The sequence below is a fragment of the Callospermophilus lateralis genome, chromosome 13, assembly GCF_048772815.1.
Source record: "Callospermophilus lateralis isolate mCalLat2 chromosome 13, mCalLat2.hap1, whole genome shotgun sequence".
Taxonomy (NCBI): domain Eukaryota; kingdom Metazoa; phylum Chordata; class Mammalia; order Rodentia; family Sciuridae; genus Callospermophilus; species Callospermophilus lateralis.
The window spans coordinates 51,354,730-51,378,773 of NC_135317.1; the positions used below are offsets into that span (position 1 = coordinate 51,354,730).

At 36.8% G+C, this 24,044-nt stretch overlaps 1 protein-coding gene and 1 pseudogene across 1 annotated transcript in view; one reads left to right on the forward strand and one right to left on the reverse strand.

Moving 5' to 3' along the window:
- Positions 1 to 24,044, forward strand: part of Fmn2 (formin 2) — a 359,014-nt gene that overhangs the window by 62,318 nt on the left and 272,652 nt on the right. The window lies entirely within an intron of this gene.
- LOC143379291 (ATP synthase F(0) complex subunit C3, mitochondrial pseudogene) lies at positions 1,523 to 2,210 on the reverse strand (annotated as a pseudogene).

Here is a 24,044-nt window from a genome sequence, read left to right on the forward strand (position 1 = left end):
TTTTTTCCTCTGGATGTGAACTATTTGCTACTCCTGGTTTCCATTTCACTCTGTAACCAAACTGGAGGGCATCCTCAATTCCTTGTGTTAGTGCTTTGCTTTATTTATTTATTTATTTATTTGCTAGGGATTAAACCAGGGCCTCATGTGTGCTCGAATTCGGGACCCCCAAAAGACCACCAGAGACCAAGATCGATGTAAGCAGCAAAGAGGTGTTTATTGAGAGCTAGCTCGGTCCTCCACACGCACAGAGCAACTGGTGACGCTGAGAGGCCTCGAGCCCAGGGTTTGCAGCAGTTTTACACACTCTTTGGGCAAGGCAAGGACTTCACATACATCATAGCATCTCTTAGCAAATCATCACACACCCCAGGAAAATCATAAAACAACTCTAAAACATGATTAGCACATTCACTGGCGGGAACAAGTTGGGTAGGGTTGATTGGCTAGTACAAGAGGGGGATTCCTTTGAACTGATTGGTTTAAGCCAGGAGGGCTGTACATGCTGAACTACATGGTTCCTCTCAACATTTTATCAACCACCATAAACTACTGGGAGGGTCATCTGGCATCCCAGGTATTTCTCTGTCTCATGCTGATTGGTGGCTGCTAGGGGGTTGCTATGGGTCTCCACCTAGCCTGACTGAGTCAGGGACACCTGGTGCAGCAGATCTCTCCTGTTATTTGTATTTAAACAACTTAGCAGGGTGGGAATGTGCCTAGGAGTGCTCTGTGGGTCTTCCCAAGGACAAAGGTCATGTTCCTTCCTTGTAAAGGCTTTGCTCTGAGGTAGAGGCTGGTTTTTCATGCTATGCATAGGATCTCCCTGAGCTATACCCTCAGCTCTTGGTGCTTAAAAACAAAACAAACAAACATAACAAAAAAACCTCTTCAGTATATGAAAACACACTAAGTTTACTTATGAGCGATACTCTGTTTTAATCACTTTATAAATATTAGCTCATTTAATCTTTGTAGCAAGCACAATTAGGGTTTATCCTACTTTACAGAAGAAAATGAAGTATAGGAAATTTATGCGCTCTCTTGCTTGAAGTTATTATTAGCACAAAACATTTTTGTAAATTTGGCCATCTCTGATCCTAACATACCATTGCGCAGATTTGTGCAGTGCTGAAATGTAGTTGTTCCTCTTTTGGGTGCATATTCTACAAAACAACTGCTGGGGTCTGTTATTTTGTACTTTTTACTTTTTTTTTTTTTTTTAGGAGGGTGCTGTGGATTGAACTCTACCACTGAGCTACACCCCCAGCCCTATGCATTTTTACTTTGTGATGTTAACAGAATTTTATATGTAGAACACCTGAAGTACAACTAAATGCTTTGGGGAAAAGTCTCTGATTAACAGGCTATGGGAAGAATCTTACCAACTCATGTGTCTGTACCAGTGTGCACATGATTAATTTTCTTTTATTTTTTTCAGTATTGGGAACCCATGGGTGCTTTACCAGTAAAATACATCACTAGCCCTTTTTGTATTGTTCTAAGACAGGATCTTTTTTTTTTTTTTTAAAGTTTTCATCTTTAATGAAATGACTTTGGAAATAACGTACATTTCCATGACACCAACACTACAGTTTTTCGGAGTCACAGTAAGATACACAGAATTACATCCATAATTACTATGAATGCCAACATTTCAAGCAGTAATTTCTGTTACATGGCAAACAAGATCAAGAAAGCAACCATCAAACAAAAGAGACCCATAGCTTCAGACAAGGCAAATCCTAGGATAGCATAGGAGAACAGCTGCTGCTTCAGCGAAGGATTTCTGGCATAACCAATGATAAGGCTGCCCAAAACTGTTCCAATACCAGCACCAGAACCAGCCACTCCTACTGTTGCAGCACCTGCACCAATAAATTTGGCAGCAGTATCAATGTCTCTGCTGATTACACTGGTCTGAAACTCCCTTCGGATTAGCTGACATTCACCAATCTGGGCCCATTAAAAACTGTAGAGCCCTTTCCAGGTCTAGTCTCTGGTCGCGAGATAACACTGATACAGAAATTGGTCTGTAAGCAACTCTGGATCCAGCTCGGATCAGAGCGGGGGTGCAGGCCAGCTTGGCACAGGCGAACATCTTAGACTCCTTGGGGCGGCGGGGTTGGAGGATCTAGGTGACAGGCGACGTGGGCTCCTCTCCCGCTTCCTCTCTTCCCAGGAGGTGGCGGCGGCCTCAGCGGCAGAGGTCGAAGGAGTGGGGCTAAGACAAGATCTTTATAAATTGCTGAGGCTGGCCTTAAACTTGTGATCCTTCTTGCCTCAGTCTCCCAAGTAGCTAGAATTACAGGTGTGTTCCACCACACCCAGCTAATTTTCTATTTTTTATGGAGCAATAAAATATCAAAACTCGAGTGGAATTTCATAAGCACTTGTTTTAGCCTAATTTTCTTTTTTTTGGAACCGGGTCGAACCCAGGGCTTTGCGAATGCAAATTAGATGTTTTGCCACTGAGTTACATCCCAGTCTTTAGCCTAATTTTCTTTTTTTTTTTTTAATTTTTTTTTTTTAATATTTATTTTTTAGTTCTCGGTGGACACATCTTTGTTGGTATGTGGTGCTGAGGATCGAACCCGGGCCACACGCATGCCAGGCGAGCGCGCTACCGCTTGAGCCACATCCCCAGCCCCTAGCCTAATTTTCTTAAATTGACAAATGAGGACACTCACATTCAGAAAGGTGCAGGGACTTGTCTATGGCTGGAACAGCTTTTATAGAGCCAGAATCTTAGTTTGCTATTCTCCAGTCAATTTGCTGTTTCCTCATGCTATACTGCCTTCCATTAGAAAAGGGAAAGTTCTTCTATTTAAAACAGGTTTTAACTGTCCTGATATTGTTGTTGGCTCATGTTCCCTGTGCATTATTAAATGTTGCTGAATAATGATTTCTTTTTCTTTTTTTTTGCAAATGTCTTTAAAAAATTTTTTTTATTTTTTAAAAAAATTTATGAACTAATTTCATGACTTCTGGGTCAGGTGAATGTGTTATAAGAAATCCTGGATATTTTTGGAGACCTTTGAAATAGATGTCTGGGGAACGTTTAGGGAAATACTAGGGATTCAAAGATGTAGACAACCTAAAAAAGAGAGTGGAGATTAGTATTATATTATTAGAAGCCTGAGAAACAAACATGAAAAACAATGACAGGCGACTGTACTTTAAATACTATGGTAAAATGAGAACTGCAAAAAGAATTTTTTTTAAATAAAATTTTCTGTAACAGGAGATGAAGGGACTGCATAGTTTTTGAGATTTGCTGTTAGTTTTGTACTTAGTATCTGCTTTTAGGACAGAAGAAGTAAATGTCAGGGTGACACATGGGGTTTCTGAAAGAAGTTCTGGGAATTTGGGTACAGTTGGGACTGTCAACCCTGGGAAATCAGGTTCTGAAAACTAAAACCAAAAGTAAGCCACAATTTTGAAGTTAATTTATACTTCACTTTTTATGGTGTTTTGTGTGAAAACCCTGGATTCTATCGTTAATTTGGGAGCAGCTACCTAAGAAGGCAGTTTTGATCAGAGGCTGAATGGATAGACTTTGCGTACAGATCAGAAATGTGTTTCCTGATGTCTTTGAATTTGGGAAAGAATCTGAATTCAAACCTGCAGGTAGGAGCATGGTGGCTAAGACAAGGTTGAGCTTTTCAAGGTACCTACCAATGCAACTGTGTTTCAGGGCCTACTGACCGAGTCAGGGGCAAGAAAATAAGATACTCTTAATAAAAACGTCTGTAATGCAAAGCCAAAATATAACAGATTAGAGACCATAGTGAACTGAACAATTTTGAATCTGAAAATTACTTTGTGTTTTGGTAAATACCGCTTATATTTTGATAGTATTTACTGTAGATTTCTGAAGAAGAGGACTTTTGAGCAAGTGGAGAAGAACCACAGTCCAGGATGGGGTGGAGGAAATAATTTCTTTTAATATTATGTTTAAAATATACCCAATATAGGAATGACAGTAGAACGAATTGGACATTGTTACCCTATGTGCATATATGATGACATGACCTGTACAAACAGATGAATGAGAAGTTATACTCCATTTAGTAGGCGGTGTCAAATGTATTCTATTGTCATGTATAACTAGAACAAATTTTGGAAAAATAAAATACATCCACTATTTACTATAATGTGAGGTTATCTTCAGATTCAAAGGCTGAGACAGACATCCTGAGTTACAGATTTTAGTACCTTTCAACATGTAACACAACATCCTGCTGACAGGAGGAGCTCAGAAGACAGGTTGTGTTTTACACACACACACACACACACACACACACACCAAGTAACAGATTTTTTTTGTTGTTTTTTGGGGTGGGGGGATACCGGGGATTGAACTCAGGGACACTCTACCACTGAGCCACATCCCCAGCCCTATTTTGTGTTTTTGTTTGTGATTTTTTAAAATTTAGAGATAGGATCTCACTGAGTTACTTGGTGCCTCTCTGTTGCTGAGGCTGGCTTTGAATTTGCCATCCTCCTGTCTGAGCCTCCCAAACTGCTGGGATTATAGGCATGAGCCACCATGCCTGGCTTCACATAGCATTTTTTTGATGGTGCCATCTATTGATGCTCACAGTTATTCTTCCTAAGTGCAAATTGTGAAATTGAAAGATAGCGAGAAGTGTGTTTATTGTTTCATTATGTTTTCTTGCAATACTGGGGGATTGAACTCAGGGGCACTCTACTACTGAGCTTCAACCCTAGCTCCTTTGGTTTTTTTTTTCATTTTGAGTCAGGGTATAAATTGTAGAGGTTGAACTTAATCTTGCGGTCCTCTTTCCTCAGCCTCTGAGATGCTGGGATTACAATGGTGTGCCCCTGCTCCTATGTGTAAGTGTATATATGCATATTAAAGTATATTCTGATGAGTCAAGTGCCTGACTAGATATTCAAAATAGCCTAATTTAAGAATAAAAGAAAATTTTATTCTTAAATTAGGCTATTTTGACTTCACATTTAAGAACTTCCCATTGAATTAGTTGACACAAATCTGATATTATGCTATTTTAGTTGATAAATGCTATTGAGTGTGTCCTTTAAAGTGGGACCTTCTAGAGTGAGAATTTTGAACTCATCTTGGAAAAAAGTTATGAAGATCATAATGGATGATGTTTCCTCAGGGTAGATGGAAGGTGGGCAGTTAAATCCCATGGTAAATGCAGATTAGTGAATTCAAGTATGACCTTTTGGTTCTCCCAGTCCAGGTGGCAGGAATGTGGGAGACAGCCCCAGGGTGGTGACTCATGCCTGTAATCCCAGTGCCTTGGGAGGCTGAAGCAGGAGGATCACAAGTTCAAAGCCAGCCTCAACAATTTAGTGAGACCCTGTCTCAAAATTAAAAGAAAAAAAAGTGTGGGGGATGTGGGTCAGTGGTTAAGCACCCCTGAGTTGAACCCCTTAATGAATCCATTCATTCCCTGGTACAAAAAAAAAAAAAAAAAAAGTTAAAAGTAAAGTTTAATTTTAAAAATTACAAAAAAAAAAAACAAAACAACAACAACAACAAAAAAGAATCTGGGAGAAAAATCGAATACTGGATCTTTTTACTTCTTCTATTTCTCTTTATTTATGCCCTGATAGTCAGTGCTTACCACTGACTATCATGTTCTCTTTGATTGTAATTTAAATAATTTTTAAAATTCAACCTCACCTTCTGATGTGAAAACTCAGAGAGGGTAAATAACTTGCCCAGAATCACAGTTTTGTGAGTGGCAGAGATGAGATTCAAACACAAGATAGCTGACTCCACATCCCATGCCTTTTCTTCACCCTCCACAACCAATCTCTTGGCTTCTTTTCCCTTCCCTAGTCATCACTTTGGTCTAAGCCACCTTTATCTTAGTCTGGACCTAGGCAATAGTCTTTAGTTAGTTTTCCACTCTTGCTCTCTCTGATTCCTTCTCCACAAAAGAATACCCTGCACTTTATGATGCTAGGAATGGAACTTAAGAGTTTCACATATATTAGACAAGTGCTCTGCCACTGAGTTATATCCCCAGCTTCAAAAGAATAAGTTAAAAAAACCCAAATCAGATCTTGCTACACTTGCTGGAGATGCTATACCCTTAGGTTAATACCAGAGTACTTATTTATGCTTGCTTGGCCCTCCCTTAGCTACCTTCTGGCTTAGGCTGCTGCTTTGTCTTATTCTACTGTCCCACATCATGTGCTATCCCAAGAGCTGTCTAAAATGCAGATTCTTGGGTTTCATGTTGCAAAATATGATTGTTTTAACCAAACTTTATGCTGCTGTGGCCAAAAAACTGACATGAACAGTTTAAGAGAAGGAAAAGTTTATCTTTGAGCTCATGGTTTCAGAGGTTTCATTTCACAGAAGGCTGGCTCCATTCCTTGGGGTTCTAGGTAAGGCAGAACATCATGGCTGAAGAGTGTGGTGGAGAAAAGTGGTTCAGGACACTGCAGCAGGAAGGAGAGAGAGGGAGAGGGAGAGTTCCACTCATCGATACCAAAATATATATATACCCCAAAGGCATGTCTTCCACATGATCCAGTTCCAGTCACGTCCTACCTGTCTACAGTTATCACACAGTTAATGTGAGGATTAAGGCTTTCATAACCCAAACATTTTACCTCTAAAGTTTCTTGCATTACCTCACAAATGAGCTTGGGCGAGGCAGGCACCTCATATATAAACCATAACACTGATTTGCTAGATCTGAGTGAGGGTAGTTCTGGGAATGTTGTTTTGGATCATCTGGACAAGGGAAAGCCTTGCTCTAGAAAACACGTCCTGTGCATATTCGTTACTTAGACGTAGAAGCTTTTCTTGTATTTTTTTCCTTTAACTTAGAGAAGGTCCCACCTTCAAATTCTTAAAGAGTTGTAATTCAGCTGATGAGAGATGCTATGCTAGGACTAAGCTTAATTATGGAATATTTCCCCCATATTGCTCATTAAGACTTTGGCTAACTTCTTGTGTGTCATTGAGAAACTGTTCAGCTGAGAGAGACTGAGTTGGTTGTCAGGTGGTAAATAGAATCCTCAGTGAAATTAATGCCACTTTTAATTTCTTACAAGAACTTTCTTTGTTTAACTCTTTCATTTTTCTTATTTGATATAAAGTGCAAATATTCACATTTAGACATGAATAAATATTCTATTCTTTAAAAAAAGTATATTAAAACACCTAGGATTTTTCCTACTTTTGCTTCCTTTATATATTTATAGGCATCTTCTTTTTAAAAGTGCTTTTGAAATAGAAAAGGTTGTGTAACATTGACTTTATAGAATATTAAGACTGAGAATAAAATAATCATTTATGTGTATCAGAGTATCAAACAACCCTGAAAAAATTTTAAAAGTTTTGTCTATAGAATACATATTCTAGATTAAGTATTATTATGTATACTTATAAGGTATAGATAAAATTAAATTAATTTTTGAAGATTTTTAAATTTTCTAATTCCATATGCCAAGTATTTCTGACTTAATTTTTAAGTTGTAACTCATGTATATGCATAAAATGAGAAAGAAACTATTAATGTTAATTTTAAAAATTCTGTTAAATCAACATTTCTACTACATGTTATTTTATTGCAATGTTCATTTTTATTTCCCCAATTTGTGCTGAAGAAAATATTAGGTTTTCATTTATTCTTGACCTGTCTTTAAGCTCACCAATATAGTAATTGAAGTGCTAAATTTCAGTCAAAAATAGAACTCAGCCTCATTTCGGATGATTTTTCTCATTCATGTACAGGGATTCATGTTACCAAATCATTAGTAGCTCTGCCCTCTGCTGTTTGTTTCACATTCTGCAAGGGAGCATTCTCAATATTACTCATTTTAAATTGAAGACATTTTAAAATTTCTACACTATCAAATGTATTTACTAGAAAAGTAATTGTAGTATTTATTTTAAAAATACAATTGCTTTAATTTAGGTAAATTTTTTTAAATTGAAGAGAAATGGAAGCTTTATATATTGCTCAAGAGAATAACATTTGTGGCTTTTCTTTTCCCAAGTACAGAAGAAAACAAATATGGATATAATTAAGATTATAATAATATTACAGAAAATAATCTGGCATGTATAAATGCTAATGTTGATAAAATTTTTTTTTTTGTCACTTATGGACATGGCACTCCATTAAAGTCTCTTGATAGGTTAAAATAATACACTTTCCTTTTTAAACAAAAAGATTTTTAATTAAGTTGAATTTTCTAAAGGATTAACTCTTACTGAAATATTTTTTCACCTTTGAGAATTTTCACAAAACTATATAGGAGCTTTTATCAAGATGTAAAGAGAATAAATATGTACAGATACCATGGATTAGGAATGAAAATTTAAGGTCAGCAATCCATAAAGTAGTCAATCAGTAGTATTGATGTAAACTGGTTAGTATCTTTTGTAACTGGATGTAAAATGATTATTAATGAAACAGGATTTTACCCTATGCCATGTTCTTCTTAGCTTTTAATAAGAAATAATGTCTGCAGGCATGAGGAAAACTTTTACAAGGTAAGACCAAGGAAAACAAACAAGGAAGGCATATCTTGCTCACAACTTTTTTGGATTGAGTCTTTAATTATAATCACACTGACATTTAGTAATAATTTGAAGCTAAAATACAGAGAAAGAGTATTGACCTGGATGATGATAATTAGTTTTGGTTCTAAACAATGTTACTAATGATGTAATCTTACTGATAAAAGTCAAACTAAATGATCTCTAATGATTCTCTTATTAATAGACACCTTTTCTTTTTCTTTTTTTTTTTTGGTACCAGGGAGTGAACTCAGGGGTACTCGACCACTGAGCCACATCCCTAGCCCTATTTTGTATTTTATTTAGAACCAGGGTCTCACTGAGTTGCTTAGTGCCTCGCTGTTGTTGAGGTTGGCTTTGAACTTGAGATTCTCCTATCTCAGCTTTCTGAGTCACTGGGATTATAGGTGTGTGCCACCACGCCAGGCTAATAGTAGACACCATTTTTAAAAAATATTCATTTATTTATTTTAGGTTTAGATGGACATAGCACAATGCCTTTACTTTTATGTGGTGCTGCGGATCCAACCCGGGTCCCACTCGTGCTAGGCGAGCGCTCTACCGCCGAGTCACAATCCCAGCCCTAAACACTATTTTTTTAAAAACATTTTTTTAGTTATATATGGACACAATATCTTTATTTTGTTTATTTATTTTTATGTAGGGCTGAGGATCGAACCGAGGGTCTCTCATGTGCGAGGCGAGTGCTCTACCACTGAGCCACAACCCCAACCCCAGTAGACAGCATTTTTGAGCTCTTAGATTGCTATGAGTTTTACCTATGTCATTTGATCTTTGTAACACCCCCTTGGAGGTATTATTAAATAAATAATAAAAATTAATTATTATTGTTATTTGTGATACTGGGTGTTGAACTCTAGGCACTCTATCATTGAAGTACATCCCCAGCCCTTTTTAATTTTTTACATTTTTGAGAGAAGGTCTTGCTAAGTTGTCAAGGCTGGATTTAAATTTGAGATCCTCCTGCCTTTAAATTGAAGAGAAATGGAAGCTTTATATATTGCTTAAGAAAATAAGATTTGTGGCTTGTCTCTGGATCACTGGGATTACAGGTGTGCACTGCCACACCCAACTTGTTACACTCATTTTAGAGAGAAAGAGACTGGTATTAATAATTGACAGAGAAATGGTTTAAATCAATGTCTGTTAATTTCTGAAATGCTAGCTCTTAATTACTGTGCTTATTATCAGAAGTCTTTGAATCTCTTTTAGAATAATTATTACAGGCTGTGAATACAAATGTGTTAGTACTTCACAAGTATATATCCAAAGGTACAAGTTCTAACAGCAGCCTTTCTTTTGTCCATAGCTTTAGAAAATAAGTAATATGTGGCAGAAGTGTGTTAATCAACTATCTTCCCAATAGGGGTCTACATGGATAAAATAAATACTTTTGCATGTTCCTAAGTCCTTATTGTGATGTTGATTTAAGTACTAGGTCTTTAGAAATCATGGTTCAGGGCTGGGGATGTGGCTCAAGCGGTAGCGCGCTCGCCTGGCATGCGTGCGGCCCGGGTTCGATCCTCAGCACCACATACAAACAAAGATGTTGTATCCGCCGATAACTAAAAAAAAAAATAAATATTAAAAAAAAAATTCTCTCTCTCTCTCTCTCTCTCTCTCTCTCTCTCTCTCTCTCTCCTCTCTCACTCTCTCTTTAAAAAAAAAAAAAAAGAAATCATGGTTCAAAGTTTTTAATTTATTCTGTTTAGCTATAGTTGAACTTTATAGATTAAGGCATTGCATGTGAAAGCAGATCTTTTTGAAACAATGATATAACCATAATGCCAGTCAGTTCCTGATCTAAGCACCAACCCAGCACTTTGGTCCATAAGTAGCAAGAGTTTATGACAGATCTTAATCTTAGTTCCACCCTGCTTCCTGTGCTATATGTAGTTGGTGACAAATTTTTAGGCTGGGTTTTTATTTTAGCTGCTTTCTCTGTGAAAAGAGACCAAACAGGCAGTTTAAATATATGTGCTACTTCTACTTCATATGTATTTTCCTGGAGCAACTTGTTAGAGCTCACCTTCAGCTAACACCTTTCAGAAATGTTAGCTCTGGTGTGTGAAGTCTGGATTCTGAGAGGGGAGTCTTAAAAATTGTAAATGCCGTTTCTTACAGTATTTCTTTTTGCTTAAGAAAATATTCATTTTAGGCATTTGGATATCCTCTTCTGTGCCCCAGGTTGAGACTTGTTGACATTTAATTATTAGACTGAATTATTGAATCACTGAAGAGCATAGGTAGAACTGTTTGTGCAGCACTAGCAGAGGGACCCATGGATTTTGTAATGAGTGTCATTGTTCTGAACTGACTCCTACTAGCAGCACTTTTCTTATTCCTTCTTATGAGTGGGAGCCAACTATGAATCTGTCATTTATGGTTTGCACATAACTCTACTGTCTATAAAATTCAGTCTTGATCTTTGATCCTCTTTAGGCCCAGTGTAACCTTATCCAGCCTTTTGCTACTATGAGCTCATTTTTACAAAGTGAATTACCCCTCCTCAAAACTTTTACTCAAAATTGTTTGTTTGTTTTTTTGGGGGGGCAGGGGAGATACCCAGGGGTGCCCTACCACTGAGCTACATCCTCAGCCTTTTTAAAATTTTTATTTTAGGACAAGGTCTTGCTAAGTTGCCTAGGCTGGCTATGAATTGGGATCCTCTTGCCTCAGCCTCCCAAGTAAGTAGAATTATAGGTATGCACCATAGTGACCTACAGATTTTCTTTAGTAATACCATATTTTTTTGAAAGCCACTCTCTGTAGGACTTTTTATTTTTTGGGATCTCCACTATCACAGTGTTACCAGCACCCAGCCATGGAGCCTCTCTGGATCCCAGCTAGACAGATTCTGCCGCCTACTCACGTAAGAAATAGGCAAATGATTGAAAAAGGAAAAAATGTGTTTTGTGCAGTGTGATCAGACTGGGGAGAAGCAGCTAGATTGCTTCTCAGCTTGTTCCATAGAAGCAGTTACAATTTACAGAAGCCAAAACCAGGTGAGAGACTTAGACTTATGTAAATATAGCTAGGCTCTACTTTACCTTGCCTCTGTTCTCTTAGTATGAGGATATATGGGATGTAGAAAAGCAGTTATCAGGAAGTTATTTTTAATTTCAAAGGGAGTCTGTTCAATAGTGCCAGGGAGTGGTATGTGTGTATGTGGTTGGGGCAGTTCCTATATCAGCTTCATGCCAGACTCTCATCTTTCTGTGTCTATCCCACATGCTGGGGTGCCTCAGCACAGTGGGCCCTATTGCCTGTGCCTACTTCTGGTTTGAACTGGAGGAGTCAGCACAGACAGCATCCCTAGGAACTAATGTCTTGCTAGAATATCAATTTAGGAAATTCTATTTTTGGAACCCTTGCAGCTCTACTAAAGCAGATCCATGAAGAGAGAAGACTGCTATTCTCTTGGCATTTCTCAGCCTTCTGACCTTCTGGAGTGTCTACTTTGCTTTTTACCACCTCCTGCTCCCTTACTCAGAGCTGTCACATTTATTATTGGAGGAAGCCACAAAATAGTGGCATTGAAATCCACTCAACTTTCCAGAGGTGCGCTCTGAGCTGTCTGCTCACTCATTTTTGTTTGGTAGACTTTTTTTATTTTTAATTTTTTTTTTAAAGAAAGAATGAGAGAGAGAGAAAGAGAGAATTTTTTAATATTTATTTTTTAGTTTTTGGTGGACACAACATCTTTGTTTGTATGTGGTGCTGAGGATCGAACCCAGGCGGCACGCATGCCAGGCGAGCGTGCTACAGCTTGAGCCACATCCCCAGCCCCCTGTTTGGTAGACTTTTCATTCCCCACCCTTGCTGCCTGTTTTCATTGCTTTCCTCTCAGCAACCAGTCAGCCCACTCCCTCTGAGCTGGGGTGATTTCTCTAATGTTACTGGGACTTTTGTAGTTTGTGTGAGTTTTTTTAACTTCGTCTTCTGTGAACTTTCTCTTCTTGGGAGATTCCTGGTTACTTATGGTTTCAACCATTATTTGGTTCCATATAATCTGATAGTCCCATTAGTATGTTTAAAATAACATTTAATATATTTAAAATAAAACATGTATCACTTTTCTTTACCTCTGGTAAGATTTGAGGCAATTAACCAATGAGTCCAGAAAATTCCCCTTAACTTGGCTTGCTACAAAACAGTATTTTTCTTTCTCCCTTCTTTTTCCCGCTGCTTAAATGTAGAGGTTTCCCAAGGTAAAGTCCTTCCTGATTTTTCTCCTCCTTCCCTCTGCTGTCCTTTTATCTCCACATGTATATGTGCTTGCATACCCATATTCTCATCTCTAGGCTCTTCTGCAAGTTCTGATTATGCATCTCTATCTGCCTACTGACAGTCCCCACCTAGGTGTTTCACTGGCTTCTTAGATTTCAACACACTTGATGTTCACTCCTTTGTAAAATGTTGTCTTGGAGTAGCATGACTATTTTGCTCTCCCCCAAGCTTAAAAGGTTGCCATCGGCCCTGATAGATAGCACCTTGGCCTTTCACAGTGTCCTCAATTATTTAGTAGAACTGACTCTCCAGCCTTTGGAATTACCACCTGACCCAGCTTTCTGCCTCTTGCCTAGATTCATTCCCCTTCACCTTCCTACTCAATGGCCAGGTCTCATTTATTTCACAAGCCTCTCTGATGGTTTTCCATCCCTATCTTTTTTAAAAATTTTTTTGGCATTTATTTATTTATTTTTATTAGTTGCTCATGACAATACAATGATCTTGACATATCATACATTAGAGATGATGTCTTACTGCGTTGCCCAGGATGGTCCCAAACTCCTGGACTCAAGTGATACTCCTGCTCAGCCTCCTGAGGAGCTTGCTACCATAGGCACATGTTTCATAATGCCTACCTCCTACCTAACTTCATAAATGCCCTGACTGTAATAAAGGCCCTCCTTTCTCCTGCTTTTCCTGTTTACTTTCTCTTCTTCTTGATTGGATAGGTTCACTGTCCCTACATACCCCACAATTCTCTGTCCCTGATTTGCTGATTTCACCCTTTTCTAAAAGTTCTTCCTTTATTGTTTTTAACTTTAAGGTAATACATTCTCAAATATTTTTAATTTCAAATTTTATTTTTCAAATAGTTTAAATACTTCTTCCTGGAAGATTTTCATGATAACTTCAACCAGAGGAAATCTTACGTTATTTTCATCTACCATGACACCATGGTATGGGTACATTTTTCTGTCTTATGTCTCTGTATGTTTGTACCTTTATAATAGTTCATGGAATTTTGACCAAAGGGCTAGTTGGGCTTTTATTTTAGACATACTAAGATTTGAATTTTAGCTTACTTGCCTTGTAGCTAATATGGTTTGGGGCAAGTTAGTTCCCCTGTCCTCCCCTCTCCCACATGTTTAAATTGAGGAACATAGAAGGGGTTCTGAGTGTTAGGGGACAGACAGATGAGGATGGTAGGAACACAGGATTAAGAGAATAATTCCATAAAATGGGCCCACTATACTGACCCAAACATGCTTTCTTTTTCAAAAAGAAATTTACCTGTAGCCAGCCCTGTCTAGCCTAAGTGGACAAGATATGTTACATTCCTCAGCAAAATACCTGTTATCTGCAGGAGAAATGCAGACCCCAAATAATGTTGATAATGGGAACCTGAAGTGGAGACTCAGGATCAGATCTTGAAACTCGTGGAGATAAGGATAATTCCTCCTAGCTATAAAATCTGTAAGAATATGTGGCTAAGAATCCAATTTGAGAGCTGGGGTTGTAGCTCAGTGGCAGAGTACTTGCCTCACACAGGTTCAATCCTCAGCACCACATAAAAATAAATAAACCAAATAAAGATATTGTGTCCATGTATAACTAAAAAAACATTAGAAACTGGTCAACATGGGCCAAGGTGACCTAGAGTTGACATGGTATTAGGGCTTAAAAGTCTGATTTAATCAAAAGTCAAGAGGTAGACCTGGGTGGAACTCTCTGGGTATTTTTCCTGGATTCCCCAATAAAACTGGAATGTAGGAGAGGAACAGAGTCCTCTGTGAAAGGACTCACTGTCTCACGTGAGGGTGTCCCCTTTCCCTTTCTTATTCCTTCAATAAACTCATTCCTGTTATTCTGAGCCACTTGTCAAGAATCTTTCTGACTTGATTATTAGAATTGAAGTTTGAGGGAGAATCTTCATTGCTGCCTCCATTTCTCAGAAGGCCCCAGCTCTGTAACAGATGAGGATCAGATAAAATATTAGGAACCCATGTAAGACAATGTTACAGAGTGTTTGGTAAAATTCCCAACTGGATTTGAGTCTTGGCTTTGCTGTGTATTTATCATGTAACATTTATCATGTAACATTGTCTTATTCTTAGGCCTTGGTTCCTAGTTGGTAAGATAGGGAGTTAATGATGTTTTCTAGGTTAGTTAAAAAGGGGCTAGTGTTCAAAGCCATTTTACTATTGTTTTTATTTTCATATTCATGTCAGGACTTTTCCAGGCAAAATTTCACCTATCATTTCATTTAATCATACTCAGTTCTCAAAATATACTCCTTGAGCTCTTTATACTCATTACTGCTTTATAAGTAAGGAAGCCAGGTTTCAGAAGACAGATCCACAAGTTGCCTGGTTTGAATTTCATGCATTTTTTGATAGATAATGATAAAGTCATCATATAGTAGGGATTCAATAAGTGTACATATTCACAGGGTTTCTCCATTTAAGAATAATATAGTGCAGATCTTAGGAGATCATGTATTTTAAAAATGGTAGGGAGGAGACAGGACAATGTGGGAGAGAGAATCAGAAACAGGAGATACAGGCACAAGTATTACAATGTGCTATGGAACACAGGAGATATAGCAGTTACTTTTGCTTGGGAAAGTGGAAGGATGGCATTTTGAATGTGCTCTTGAAAGTTAAGTAAGAGTTTGAAAAAATTGAGTTATTTTAAAGAAGGTAGAAAAAGTGAGTTATTTTGAAGAAGAAAATGAATTTCTGCCTCAGACATGGGGTTCTGAAAGATCCTGGCACATTAAGAAAATGGTAAGTCACCCTCATGGCAGAAACAAAGAGTAGTTGTGAAGGATGGAGTCACTGTGCAGAACTGTTACAGCATGAGGGCTGGAGGCTAAGCTTTCTGCTTGTTGGGCTCCAGAGATATATGGAGTCAAATTTGGCAGGAAAATAGGTTTTAAATCAAGCCAGCTTTGAAGGATGATAGTTCCCTCTTTGGATAACTAAAGGACCAGGAAACTTTTATAAAGAGAAGACCCAGCAAAGTAGGACAAAAGGCAGGAAATGTACATATGCAGATTTAGCTAGCCTGTGAGACAGAGGATCTGTTGGGGTATCAGGCCAGACCAGGGGGTAATTTCTATTCTCAGCTTCTTTAGTGTCTCTCAGACCAGAGGAGCAGCCTTTCAGTCACAGTAAAAGTCATTCTTAATTTTATTGTGAGTCTGCTTCAATGGAAAGAAACAAAGAAGGGCAGATGGCCATTATTAACACTGTCTTCACATTCACACCAACAGTCCCAATTCTGTCTTGGAATCATTAGAAATCTCAAAGATTTTCAGTAGCAAGAAATGAACATTTGTTTTTGATGACAGTTCCTTACTACATGGTGGAAAGGGAACTTCAGAGATGTGGTGAATATCAGATCTTTAGTCTAAGAGTCTAATGCTGTTGAGATGAATGAGAAGTGAATTCTACAGCTATAATTGACATGGAAAGGATTGGTTTTGGTGACTTTCTGGATTTAGGAAGTACAAGATTTTCAAAGATCAAAGTTTTTAATTTGGGCGATTGGATAGGGTAATACTTTATTCAATACCAATTTTTTAATTATATGCTTAAAATTTTTGATGAACCATTTATAATTCGTTAGCCCATAAAACAAGTCCCTAGTTATATAATAGAGTACTGTCTGGATACTGGCATATCAGGCCTAACTATATGCCTTAATCTTTTAAAAATAGTGACTGAAACTTGAGATTTTTATAAGTGTTTATTGCAGAAGGAAATGTTAAGGCAGATAAACCACCGTTAGTTTAAATTCTAAATCATTCTTGACTCACAAAATATTTATTTTAGTATACTTAAAATTTATTGATTGCATGCTCAAAAAACTTAAGTGCCTGCCACGGAGTTTCTCTTCTAATTCATCTATGTTGCTCACGCTGCATTTCCAAAGGAAGTGTGGGAAATAATGCTGACTCAGGAAACTGGTTCCAGTAATGGTGTGGGAGGCAGAGATGGAAGGTTTCAGTCTCTGAATTAGAGACTGTGAACTGGCTTCATAGGACAGATTTTATTATTTATTTATTTTTTTTGTAAATAATTTGGGGGCAGCTTTTTTAGATAGGCTAAAGGCGGCAGAGTGGAGATCCTAGTTGGCCTTGGGATGGTAGGAGAGACAGTCTCCATTTGTGGTGGGAGGGCCTCATGCAAAATAGAAAAGGTCTGTGGGTACTTGTCTTCAGACAAGATAAAACAAAATGTTTTGACCAAGAAGATGGAATTTGAACATTTGCAGGTTAGTAGGAATCACTGATGCAGTGAGACATGTATTAAATTAACAGATGCAATTACTAATTGCCTGAATAATAATACATAAGCAAGATAAAAAGAAAAGTAAGATCTAGAAACAAAAAAGATTCACTTTGCTAATTTGAGCAGGCTTTCGAAATCTTTAGAAAGAGTGGCAGAAGAGTAGTTATTTAGTTTTAAAGTGTACTTACTTTTAATTATACTAGGTAAAATCAAGAAAATGAAAGTTATGAAGAACTTTGTATGTGTGATAGAAATCACTTAATTATTGTTCTTATAAAATAATAGTTCTACCCAGTGGTTTACATTATTTAATATGATAAATTGTTCTTTTTCAGTGCCGTGTTAATAACTAATAATTCATGACTATTTTCTGAAGCTACAGAAATGTTTATAACAGCTAATAGGGAATAGAGAAGATGCTTACAATTAATTTCCTCTGAAGAACCAAAGTTTGTGTGGAGTTAGATATCTTTGGGGGTATGTGGCTTCATTAAAATGGCACTTTCTTAGACATTGTTATATTACTTTAACACTTTCCTTGAAATGTCAGTCATTGAGACAAATAGATTTTCTTACAAATATGTGTTTCTGTTTTCAGTTCTTTCAGAAATATAATAGAAAAATCCCAAATTTTATGTCTGGGTTATCTGAAGATGAAATTAGTACATGATTCTAATAACTATTATTAATAACTACAGTTGATAGTATTTATTGAATGCATACTATATATTGAGGCACCATGATTTGCAAAATTTCTTATAATATCCCCATTTTTTAGAGGAAAAATGAGGTTCAGGGAGATTAATTAACTTGCAAGATTAAGATTAGGAACAGGCTTGGATTTTTTTTAAATGTGGTGCCTGGGATTGAACCCAGTGCCTTATGCATGTTAGGCAAGCACTTTACCACTGAGCCACAATCCTGGCCCTGTTTTTTTTTTTTTTAAACTGCAGGATATTTTCCTAATTGCTGCAAGATTATGCTATTTTCTTTTTTAAATTTCATTCTGCTAGGGAATGCTAGAGATATGTTAAATATTTAATCCGGCCAGGACTAAGTTAAATTCAGCTTGGACTTTTAAAGAAAAATTATTTTTCAAGACTTTAAAGTATAATAAGCTCTGGGTATTATAAGAAGGCCTAAATGCTTGGTTGGGTAGAGGAAAATCTTGCTTTGTTTTTCTGGACTTGATATAACCTTGGGTAAGTCAGCTGACTTCCCTGGAGGATGTTCAGAGCAATATTGATGTTATATAATTTATTATCAATGCCAGAAGGTTGGTTAGACATGTTTCCTCCCTAATGTCTGATTAGGAAAGAAACATTTAGAGTGATTTTTTTTTTGGCCTAAAGGTCAACTAACAATTCAAATATCAAGTTGAAAGAAATGAACTTTTAAATGTAGTTCAAATACTTTTCCCCATGCCCAAATTTGATCTACTTACTAAGAAGTTCTTTCAAGACCTCACCCTCTTGTGAGTGCATTATTGATCTAGTATGCTCTTCCTGTATTCTGTGCCTGATTGATTAATAATTAACTTTCTTCTGGATCCCTAACATATCCCTATTTTGTCCACATTCTTATAAAGTCTCTAAGTGATAAAATGACAGGCTGAATACTGTTAATCTAAGTATTTAAGTTCATATATAACATCTCTTAAGAATTGAAGTAATTAAAATCGTGTTTGTATGCCTAATAATATGTCTGTTATTCCTTCTTTCCTATCTTAACTCTTGTCATGAGTACCTTCATTTCCCAACCAAACACTGTGTGATGGTGTCTGATAAAAGAACTCACTGTGATCTTTTCCTCCCCACTGATTCTCAAGTACTTAGGTCAACATTACTCATAATTTGACCAATTATATGATCTGTAAAGATCATCAGAAGCAGGAATTGCACTATTTCAAGTTTTCTATCTTTAGTTGTTATGGGAGTTATGATATTTATACATGCTACCCCCCCACCCCCGTCCTCCTCGTCACCCCTAAAGACATCATGAAAGCAAAGGCCAGTTGTGGCACCCTTTACAGTTTCTTTTCTTTTTTTCTTATAGGGGAGAGAGAGAGAGAGAGAGAGAGAGAGAGAGAGAGAATTTTTGTAATATTTATTTTTTAGTTTTCGGCGGGCACAACATCTTTGTTTGTATGTGGTGCTGAGGATCGAACCCGGGCCACGCGCATGCCAGGCAAGCACGCTACCGCTTGAGCCAAATCCCCAGCCCCTCTTTACAGTTTCTATTTTGCATGATAGTTTTGGTAAGTTACATTTTTTTCTAAGAATTTTTCCATTTTCTCAAATTAAAAATTTTGTTATAGTTATTCCACTACATTCTTTTTTTTCCATTTATCAAAAATGTTTTATTTGTTCTTTTTAGTTATACATGACCGCTATCTTCTTAATCACTTGGGTCTGTATGTTTCCTTTCTCATTTCTATTTTTTTGTAGTGCTGAGGATCAAGCCTAGAGCCTTCTGCATGTTAGGCAAGCTCTATACCACTGAGTTATATTCCCAGCTCTTCATATTCTTTTCTGTCTTTCTTTCTTTTTTTGTACTGGGGATTGAACCCAAGGGACTTTACCACTGAGTTATATCTCCATATCTCTGGCCCTTTTTATTTTGCCATAGGGTCTCACTAAGTTGTGTTTAGGGCCTAAATTGCTGAGTCACCCTGAGTCTCTTGAATGGATGGATTACAGGCATGGGCCATCACCACCACCACTCTCCATTTTCATTTCATACATTGGTTATTTAAACCTCTATCTGATTATACCTGTCAGAGGCTTTCAGTTTTATTTATTTATTTTTTTAGAGGACTTCATTGAAGGCTATTTTATTAGTACTTTTATCTATTTCCTTCTTTGAACTACATTACAAGGGTTTTGTTTTAACTTAATTACTTAGATGCATATATTTTAAACCTTTTTATTCCTTTAATATGTATATTTAACCCAAAACATTTCTCTTTCAACATAACTGACTGCATCCCAAACTTATGGCATATAATATTTTCATTATAATTAATTTTAGAAATGTTTTCTAGTTTTGATTTTTTCTTGGTAACTTGAGAATTTTCTCCTAATATTTCACCTTTGAGATCATACTATGTCTTAGGGTAGACTTGGTTGATATAAATTTTACTGGTGACCTTTGACCTTTCTGTATGCTTCTGGATATTTGTATTGTTTTCTAGGTTTGGGGTGTTTTCTATTACTTTCTCTTTGAATAAATTTTATACTGTTTTGTCATGTTCAAGTCCTTTTTGAACTCTAGTAACTTGAATATTTGTTTTTAATGACATCTCCAAGTTCCTATAAGTTTTCTTCATTCCTCTTCATCCTTTTTTTCCTTCTGTGTTTTTTCCAGTAGCCTTTTTTGAGCTCACTGATTCTTTCTTCTGTTTGATTTATTCTATTATTGATGCCTTCTATAATGTTTTCAGTTTTGCTTAGTCTATTTTTCAGTTTAAGGATTTGTTTTAAATTTTTTTTTCAGAGAGAGAGAGAGAGAGAATTTTTTTTAATATTTTATTATTTTTTGAGAGAATTTTAATATTTATTCTTTAGTATTTGGTGGGCACAACATCTTTGTTTGTATGTGGTGCTGAGGATCGAACCCGGGCCGCACGGATGCCAGACGAGCGCGCCACCGCTTGAGCCACATCCCCAGCCCGAGAGAGAATTTTTAATATTTATTTTTTTAGTTTTCAGCGGACACAACATCTTTGTTTGTATATGGTGCTGGGGATCGAACCCGGGCAGCACACATGCCAGCGGAGCGTGCTACCCCTTGAGCCACATCCCCAGCCCAGTTTAAGGATATTTTTTAATTGCTTCCATCTCTTTGCAAGGATTCTCTGTTACGAGTATTGAAAACATTTCTCTGTTTTCTTGAATTTTGTTGAATTTCCTTCAAATAACAGTTTTAAAATTTTTCATGTGAAAATTCACCAATATTAGTTACCTTTTGTTCATTTTCTCGCTCTTTATTTTGACTGATACTTTAGCTCATGGTTCCCAGAAATCTGTTTTGTTTTAAAATGATTTATTTATTTTTCCATCCTTTCTATCCTTCCCTACCCTCTCTCTCTACTTATCCCCCTCTCCAACTCCTTTCCCCTTCCCCTTCACTAGTAGTTTCTACTTCCCTGAAAATTCTTGATGCTTGTCTGTGTCTGGCATAATTTGTGCATTGAAGGGTTAGGTATTGATTCCAGACTTTATAATTTTGCTTTGTTTGTTCCTATCTTTCCAGAAATTCTACGTTTCTTATTTTCTTTGAACTTGTTATCACTTCCATTGTTTCAGCACCAGATGTCACCCTAAGTCCAGGTTTCTCACAAGTCAGTCATTGGTGTGTTGCAGTTTCAGCACTATGGGGAATTCCAAGCACTTGCTTGTCCCAAATCCATCTTTGGTGTGTTGTTCAGCATGAAATGGAAAAATCTAAAAAGGCACAGTTCATCTCTATCTGCAAGCACTAACCTGGGAGGCCAGGGTAGTTTGAGATGCTCACTAAAGTCACTGGCCTATGAGTATATGTTTTATATAAAACCATGTAAAGATAATATTATAGTGTTAAGTATTTGAAGATCAATACAGAAATATAAATTATAAGTGTGAAGACAATGCAGTTATTTAAAAAAAATCTAATTATGTTATTTATAAAAGGGTGTGAAAATAATTACAGCAAATTAAGTAGTGATTAAAAATGGATTGTATTATATTATGGTACTGATTACTTACTGTTTTTCTGATCTCCCCCACTACAACACAATTTTAAGAGTTATACTATAATTTTTTAATAATTACACGATAAATAGAAAAAAAACTATTATGAGTTCAATTCAGTCTACTGTCAGTAGATCCACTTTTCATCCAATCAATCATCTTATAAGTGATTTAGATGAGTTAAAAATGGATAAAGTAGATACTTCGCCATTTCTCTAATAGTAATAATACTTTATTGCCACTTAGTCCAAAAGGTGTTTGAGAAGGTATGAATTTAGTATAAAAATTTAGTAAGAAGGGATATGAAAAGATAATGAAAAATGTGCTGCTATTAAAAACTTTAAAGAAGAAAAAACAGAAGTAAACAAACAAAAAACTGAGGTGGAACACAAAGGAATAAGACTAATCAAAAACATTCTGAAGGGTTGAGGGTATAACTCAGTGGTAGAGTGCCTGCTTAACATGTGTAAGATCCTGAGTTTGGTCCCAGCAACACAAAATAAAACATTCTGGGATCCCCAAAATTGTGGCAGACAGGCTATGTACTTATTTCTAATAGCCAAAATGAAAAGCACATCTGATCAACCCAATTCACATTGTCTCTATGACTAAAAAACAAACTCAAAGTACCATCCATCTATTTAATTCTTCAGGTAAAGGTGTAAAATTCTAACATGAAATGACTGTATCTTCAGAGCCCTCCTAAAGATAATAATACTTAATGGGATGGGCATTTTTAGCCATTGGCAGTGAATGGGTACCTTATCTCACAGGTCACACCCAAGCAAGGTTTGGTAGAAGCATTTCTTTTTGAGATCAGTGTAACAAGGTGGAGAGCCCTCTGCTGGCATGAAATAGATTTTATCTATGCAACTAAGGGGAGAGTATTTAGAGTGTTTTTAAAAAGTCCATGAACTGTGTACTTGGAAGCAATGTTTTACACATTTATTTCTAATGAAAACTTGTGATTTTTTTGTGGGAGATTATTCTTTCTGAAATGTCTAGGCCCATTAAACATGGGTCCTAATGAAAGCAAATCTCAAATCAAATTCTGTCAGACATAGAGACATTTATTAAACAACAATAATGTGCACAAAAGTCCTCTGGAGAGGTCAGAGCATGTCTAACTTGCTACTTGGGTAGGTGCTTGGCCACACCTTTCATGAAAAGTCTGGGTGAAGCAAACACAAAGGAGATGAGATTCTGTGCCTAATTGTTGGCAGCAGGCAAGGAGACATCCTCCTACTGGCTGGACACAGCACTGTCCTTGCCTGAGACTTATACTTTTCAAATATGGGCATATTCTCAAATGTCCTAGCCTAGTGATTACAGTATGGTTTTTGTTTATATTTTGCATTTCATCCCTGCTATATTGTTTTTCTCATTGCTTTATTTGGTGTCAATCAAAAGGTGTTAGGGATAAGAAAAATTTCACAAAAGAATATAGGGCACACATATTAAGCAGATACATTTTAAAATGGTCAAACAAGTTATTCTGAAAACCTAGTGTCAAGTTTTGCAAGGTGTTTTTGGGATTCAAGTGGCTTCCTTTGTGAGTTGTCCAGTTTTTCTTCTGGTGCTAAGTATAGTTACAAGCCTTCACTTTCTGTCCAGAATCAGTTGGTTGGCAGCTGGCAATGCCTTTTTAGCCAGAAGATCTCTGTCTAATTCTTTTAGTCTTGGCAGGTTCATTTACTTTTATGGTTTCTCTCCCAAATAGCTTCCAATCTGGGTCCAAAATAAGGCAATTTTCTGAGTCTTGTGTTGTTGAAGGCAAAGAGGCTATTATTGTTTTTGTGGCACCAAAGTAAAACTTATACTCTGAGTTTCCCACAGTGTAAAAACAGTTTTTAAAGGAATATCAGTTCAGTGTTGTGGCTCACGCATGTAGTTCCAACTAGTTGGGAGGCCAAGGTAGGAGGATCACTTGAGCCCAAGAGTTTGGCAGCATTCTGGGCAACATAATAAAAACTTATATCAAAAGGTCAATAAAGAAATAAGCAAACAAATAAATAAAAATAAAAGAAAAAAGAATAAAACCCATAAAAACAAACAAACAGAAACCACAGATAAAGAGACATTCAAATGAGTTACAACGCCAGTTTAGGGAATTCTCTAATTAATTAGCATACACCTTATTTATGTGCTTTACATAGAAATGCTTTGGCAAGACTTAAGACTCCTATTTTTCATGATTGGATTGATAGTATTTACAATTATTTT